Raw genomic sequence first — 7866 nt, 5'->3', positions numbered from 1 at the left:
GGCCCTGACAGCCCCAGAGAAGCTAGAGCCCAGGCCAGCCTGGCGGCCCCCACCTGCCCATGCATCCTGAAGGGCCTTCCATGCCTGGACCTGACACCTCACTGTTCCTCCAATTTGCTTGCCCCGTTTCCATTGCTCAACAGCCAGAAGATGAGCAGGGAAAATTAGAACACTTGAACCTGAACAAATAAAGATGGTTAAATAAATGTCCAATGAGTTTTTGTGTGTGTGTGTGTGTGTTCTTATGCGCCTCTGACTCCCATTCTAAGGCAAATGAAAAATATCTGTCTTGGTGAAGCCCTTGAGCTCTGGCTAAGAATATAGTGTTGTTATTATTAGAGCAACTGGGAGGGAGTCATGCCATCTCGGGGCAAGGCTCGGAGGGCTGTGTGGGAGGCGACTGTCAACAGCTGCTGGGAGAGAAGCTTGTTTATTGTCAGCAGCCTTGCCCAGAGATTAAGACAAGCTTGGTCTCCAGATCACACCCACGTAGCTCTAGGCAGCGGCTGGTCCAGACATTGCATCCAACTGCAGGAGTCCCAAGGGTCTCCACTCAGGGATGACTCAATCAACAAGGAAACCCAGGAGGCCACCAGGACAGCTGGGAAAATTCCCATGGGGCCACCCGACCAAACACTCCCAGTACAAAAGTGCAATGCACGACACCTTCCCCAACAGACTAAGCACAGGAATGCAGAACCAGCTGCAAATCCCACACAACAGCTCCATGTCCTAAGACATTTTTTCACTCATTCACCACATACCTATTGTTCATCTTCTCTGGCAGATACTGTACATGACACTAGGCAGAGAGCAGTAAAGGAGACAATCCCCACACCCGTTCTCACAGAGCTGACAGTCTGCAAGAACTCACCTGCAGTTAGACTGGTGGTTACGGGATGACAGTTTTAATAGAGGAAATACAAGAAGCCAGGAGTCAAGTGGGGCAGCAGAGGGACGTGAACTTTATCAGTAATATTTTATTTCTTTCATATAAAATAATCTGAGGCAAGTAAGACAAAATGTCAAAATATTCATTTAGGATATGGGGCACATGTGTGTTTGTCACATTATTCCCTGTACTTTCCTGTAGTTAACTTTTTTTTCTGAAATACATACAGAAAAACGAAAAGATTGCTAGAGCTTATGTCAAAATCTTAACAGTGGTTATTTCTACTAGGTGGGATTTCTTATTTTCACTTATCTGTATTTTCTAAGTCAACATCTATCTCTAAAAATTGCAGTTGATTTTGTAATGAGAATAAAGTTATAAAATCTTTCCAAGGCACCAGCTTAACTACTGAACATGTCTTATTTTTGGAATCCTGAATGAAGAGAGAAATCCTACTTCCATCTTCAGAGAACTTGCATGCCACACTGAAGAAAGCATTTGTACTAGGATCAAAACAAGTACCAGTCATCTTGCCAGGATATAAGGCCCGGTCTGCTTTCCTGTCTCCTGTTTCTTTGTCCAGCGAACATTCTTCTCCACGGCTGGGAGGATGAGGGCTGTGATGATAGTTAGGCATCAGTGGGAAATCTGCTACCTCAGAACCAGGCAGTGGTCACCTCCGGGGCTCAGCTGACCTCTCACTAGGCCTCGGCCACCAGATCTTGGGGCAGCGTTGGGGGGAGCAAATAACTTGAGTTACTTAGAAATGGTTTCCTCTCTACCCTGCGAAAATAAGTCTTTCAAGCTGTTTATCAGTATGGTGCCCCTATTTTACAACTTGGGATATGCTGGGTTTCCATTTTCAGAACATGGTCCTGGTTTTTATGGGTCCCCTGACTTAGAGTACTTTCTACAAAGGCGGCACTGCTTCCACACCGAGGTTTGCACACATGACCTGAATCGGAGCAGACACCATGGTGTGCAACCTGTACAGTCACACAAGGCCCTGTTCTCAAATTTGGTTTAATGCTCTGTGGCCCCTATCCTGAAATTCTTAATAAGTTTATCTTGGAATTTGTGTTTTGTAAGCAAAGTCTGATGAGACGACAAAGCGTATGTGTGAGCAGAGGAAATATGCAGGCAACACTGCATATACACACGCGATCAGACCTGTGGGCACAGCAGGCAGCAAGCAGAAGGGACAGCCAGGCCCAGATATCAGCTCAGATTAGTGGCAGGGGTGGTGGCTGCAGCAGAGGAACTGATGATACAGGGGCCACAACCCCAGAAGAGTGAGTGTCTCCTCACGGAAGCAGCACCAGGACGGTGACGGGAGGCCAGTGTGCCCACCCGTCTCCAGAGCTCATCCCTACGGCATCTGTACAAATAATAAGTCTGAGCACTGGACAGGAACTGCCGGTGAGTGCTCAGGCAGTAAACTGCGTCAGCAAACTACTACACAATAACACGTGCCCATGGACATCGCAATAAAACCTATCGGAGAGTTATTAGGATTCTTTAAAAAGTTCAGAATCTCTAGCTTTGAAAACTGTCACAGCACTGCAAAGTATATATCCACAGGCCTAGAAATAGAGAGTAAATTTAAAGATCATTGCATTCAACGGGAAGAACATTTTCATGTGAAGCTTCAGGTAAGCCAATTATTAATAAGAAAGATAATTTAAAACTTAATTTTTCTTATAAAAGAAGATAAAGCAATAAATGTATAAATAAACATTTTTAATTATATACACATCACAAACTGCTTTCAATTTCTTGTCTGACCTCTCTAAGTTACAGAAAATGCCAGAAGAAACATTAAAATGTCATTGTATAAATTTATATTTAAAATTAAATTCAGACTTACATAAAGCTGATCATCAACTCTAGATGTACTAAAATTTCTATTTTGAAATAATTTACCAAAAATTTACCCTACTGTTGTCCCAACCTAAAATATACCTAACATTTCCAGTAACAGTTGTACCAGCAGGAAGATCCTTCACAAAATTAACAATTATCAAAATTATTTGAGATCTTGCATTTGCCAAGAGTGACTAATGTCACTTTCAATTATATCAATTGAAAAACTGTAAGTTGCTAAAAGTATAATTTTTGATGACCTAATAAATGAATTTGCAAAAAAGCAAACCATAAAAATGTTATGATCAAGATATTACATTAATAAAAAAAATTATTGTTTTTTGTATTATATATGCTATGACACCAAAAACATTATTTTTTTGCATTTGGAAGTTTACACTATTATTCATGTAATACTATTATGCTTATTATGTTTATAAGTAACATGACTTTTAAAAGAAAAAATTTTATATTTTAGTATCTTTAGTAGCACTTTTCTTTCCTGCTTTTTAAGCAAGGGCCTCGCATTTTCATTTTGCACTAGGCCCTGCAAACAGCTCTACCTCGAACTGCTGTCCAGAGGCGACCGAGCAACCGCTGCCCTTTGTAAAGAAGGCCAGGGATCTATCTATTAGGCAGCTGGTCTTGGAGAGTAAAGTGGCCCATTCACAGATGGACTGGAGACCCTGTGTCCTCACTGCACTGGGCTACAGCTGAGCAAAGGCAAAATAACACACAGACCAGTCACAGGCCTCTTGTCTGTCGACCACAGTAGAACGGCCAGCCCCACACACCGACTGCAGCGAGCTGCACCTGAGAGCATCATCCCAACCCCTCTCTCCTTCCTCAGTGTCTTTTCCTTCTCTCGTGATCATTTGTACTTCTTTGGGGATGCAGCATGGAGCAAAACTGAATTCCCACTGAGAGGACTCAGCATAGGACACATTATATTTTTGTTATTAAGACCCCAGCAGCCAGTTTCTCAGCCTTTCCCTCGGAATCCTATTTGGTGATTACTAGTCAGATATTCATACGCTCTCACAGGATCACTTCGTGATGGTTGTCAGAGCCTTGGCAATGGATAAAAGCCCTGCAGGTATTTAAGGTTAAATCAAAGGAAAAGGAAGTCTCCCTTAGAGTGAGGAGTCAGGGGACAGAAGCTGCCCAGGTGATGCTCCACTGTCCTTCAAAACAAAGTGGGACAAACAGATTCCGTTCACAAGGATTGGTTCACTGCATTTCACACAAAAGACATTTGGCAACTTTCATAAAATCACAACCACAAATTGGATTGCACTCAGACCACCCGAACACTGGACCCTTCTCCACTTTCTTCCATACAACTTGACAACCTGACATTTCCTGTCCTGTCCTGTGTTGTTTCCTGTTTCTGTTCATGCATATCACAAGCTCCTTGAGGACAGAGACCATGTCTTCTTCTCCATGTGTTCCCCAACAATACTATAGTTCTTAGGGCACTTACAACCCGCTTTCCCATTCACAAACTCGTCAAGCCTCACAGCACGCACTTCCTCACAAGCCAGGATAATGCCCATTTTATAGAGGAGGGATCAAGGCCTTCAGAAGATCGCCAGTTTATCTGCAGTTCCATAGCTTCGAAAGGGCAGAGCTAGGACTCAATGATGGATCTGTCTGATTTTGTTCTAATACACCTCTGTGGAGGGGGCAATATCTAAAAGGGCAGGCATCTCTCTTTTTTGCACACTACCTAGCATGGTGCATTATGGACTCAATGATGGATCTGTCTGATTTTGTTCTAATGCACCTCTGTGGAGGGGCAGTCATCACTCTTTTTTGCACACTACCTAGCACGGTGCATTACAAACGCAGATACTTCAGCGAGCCCTCGTGATGATAGGCGTTTACAACTCTGTGACTGCTTTTGCTACTACTTGGCAGCACATCCTAAAAGTACCTCTCTTGCTATGCACACCTGCATTGTTCTGGGACTGCTGAGCATGCCAAGAACTTTGGGCAGGAGGGGATGGAGCTCTCCAAAACTCGGTCTTCAAGGCAGCCTCACACTGTCTGCAGCCTTCTGGGGTGAAGTGGGCAGCACTCTGTCTAGACTTGTTTTATGGCCGTGGAGACTATCCACAAGCCATGCTTCTGTTCCTTGTCCTCCTAAGACTAGAAAATTGTGGAGGAGCTGTGGGTCTCCAGATCATAACCACCCTACATGGGCTTCTTTCCTAAATGTCTATGGCCAAGCAGATTCTGGCCTACAAGACAGTGCCAATTCACTGCAACTTCAGTAAAAGGTTTTTACACGCGTATAACCACAGCGGTCAGAAAGACCTACTTAAGGTACAAAAACACGGAGGCCACAAAGGAAAAAAAAAGACTAAAAACCTGGGCAGCATAATCCAAAATTTGGAGCAATCAGAGATATCTCAAAGTAAAAAGAAATGACATATTGAAATATCTGCAGTATGTATAACAGGCAAAGGATTAATATTCAGTATATAAACAATTCCTGCCATTCAGGAATAAAAAAGAGAACCTTCCAAAGACCGCATACGAATGGCTAACAAGTACATGAAAAGGTGCTCAACATCACTTATCATCAGAGAAATGCAAATCAAAACCAAATGAGGTATCACCTCATACCTGTTAAAGTGGCTATCATCAAAAAGAGAAGAAAAATTCTGTAAGATTCCACTTATATAGGAAATCTAAAAAAGCTGAACTCATAGAAACAGAATAGACTGGTGGTTGCCAGGGGCTGGGGGAGGAGGAAATGGGAAGATGTTGGTCAAAGGGTCCAAATATCCAGTTATAAGAAAGTTAAGTTCTGGGGATCTAATGTACGACATGGTGACCTTAGTTAACAATACTGTATTGTATGTTTGAAAGTTGCTAAGAGAGTAGATCTTAAGTGTTCATACCGTAACAACAAAATAGTAATTATGTAAGGTGATGGATGTGTTAACTAACCTTACTGTGTTAATATATATGTACATCAAATCATCATATTGTATGCCTTAAACTTACAGAATGTTATATGTCAATTATATCTCAATAAACTGGAAAAAAAGAGAAAAAAATATCCAGGGTTAGGAGGGCAATTAGGTTGCATCAAATTTTAAAACGTGTATGTTCTTTGACCCAGCATTTTATTTCCGACAGCTAACCTGGAGAAACATTCCCACTTATGAATGAGGAAGCCATACAAAAATGTTAATTATGACACTGTTCATAAAAGCATAACACTGGAAACAACCTAAATGTCCTCTAGAAAAGGCATGGCTTTATAAGGCATGGGATGGTCATAGTAGGGACATTCTGCAGCAGTTAGAAGAAGTGGTACGCTGAGCACTGACATGGAAAGATTTTCAAGACATATGGAGTGAAAAAGTGAATTGTTTAACAATATGCACAGTGTAATCTATTTATATCTTAAATGTGTATACCCACAAAACCACACATTTCTACACATTCGGATATGTATGTGTAAATGGATAGAAGCACATCTAGAAAAATACATCCTAAATGGACAATAATAGTTCTCTCTGAATAGGGAAGTGGGTTTGGGGACACAGCAGTGCAGGGGTTTTGGCTATGACTGTTCTGTTGATGTTTTTACAAGAAGAATATATTCATATATTGCAGATGTAATTTTAAAAGGAAAAGGAAAAAGAAACTACCATAGGCTCGGTGCTGCTCAAAGACTGACCTATAAAACCCATTAGGTCTGCCTCCCCTGTAGGAGGCACGAGTCTGGAGATGGGTCTGGAAAGTGGGGACAGGGTAGAGAGGAGGAACCAGCATCTGCCCAGTGTTGGCCCCACCCAGATGGTAGTGTGGTTTGCTTTTTCCAGATGTATGTTTCCTGACTTTCTGACACTCCCTCCCTCTAGACTAAACCTTTCCTAAAAGCCCCTTCGTGTGTCTTCCCACCCTTTCCTGATTTGATTCCGCTGTGCTTATTTGTTTGAAGAAGGCTAGTCTCCCCTCTGTTTTTGTATCCTTGATCTATAATTTCTATAGATAAAACTTGGGAAGTAATGTGTCAGTTATGTGCCATGCCAAGATTCCTACCTCTAATAAACTCCAAGAATTGATAGGTATTGGTTTATTCTCCACTGTGTCTCAGGTCAGCTTCCCCAGGAAAGAGACTGAGATTTGCGTGCAAGAGGTTTACTGGGGAGAGCCCTCAGGAAAAAGAACTTTGGGGGCATGAAGACAGGGTTGAATAGAGGAAGAAGTTGGGCAGTCACAACAGAAACCTCAGCAGGTCCCCAAAGGAGCTCTGGAACTGAGAGGGCCCTTTGAAGTTGTCCTAAGAGGAGGAAAGGGGGCTGGGCCTTCGCACCTCCGCATGGACAGACTGATTCTTGGATGTGGGCTCTCTCTTGGAAGAGAGCGTGACTTTGGCCAAAGTGACACATTCCAGCTGAGTGCCAGTCTTGGGAGAGACTCAGCTGTGAGTGGCAGCCGTGGGTGGCAGCCTCAGCCCTGAAGGGGAATCAGGGAAGTTCACCAAGCCCAGAGGAACCTACGGCTAATTATGCACTCATCTCTGAGGGCAGAAGAAATGAGGAATCGTACACGAGTCTATCTCCATTTTACAGAAAGAGAAACAAAGTTTTTCTGGTATGTCTTGAAAATCAGCCAACAATGGAAGCATGGAACTGGATGTCCAGGGCAGGGCTTTGCATACCAGGCCTACCTGTGTCAACTCCCTCTTTTAGAACGCATGAAGCATGGTTTAAAGGAAAAAAATCTAAATTATGGAGGGGAAAATGCTTTGACCAGAAATAGGGAGCAATGTTTTGAGTTTAAATGTCTGGGTAATTATCTCGTTTCAGCTTACATGTCTAGAAAGAACTTAATTCACAGTAAATCAGGTCCATTGCTTAAAAAGTAAAGAGTTAAGAGAAGAGGAACCGGCATGGTTGCTGCTGATAACATCTCAGCTTTCCGGAATTAAGCCCAGTAGCTCTCTCCCCTGCTGGTCCAGTCAGCCCGTTTGGTTCAGGCTCCTGTGCACAAAGTCTGTGTTCTGTTGAGAGTCAGGGGCTTTCATCATCCTTAAAACCTGAGGCCAGAAAGGACTGGCATAGAAATGTTTATTCTTGTCTTTCCTT

Source organism: Pteropus alecto, unplaced genomic scaffold, assembly GCF_000325575.1.
Source record: "Pteropus alecto unplaced genomic scaffold, ASM32557v1 scaffold131, whole genome shotgun sequence".
In the NCBI taxonomy this organism is placed as follows: domain Eukaryota; kingdom Metazoa; phylum Chordata; class Mammalia; order Chiroptera; family Pteropodidae; genus Pteropus; species Pteropus alecto.
Note: the sequence above shows the minus strand (reverse complement) of the source record.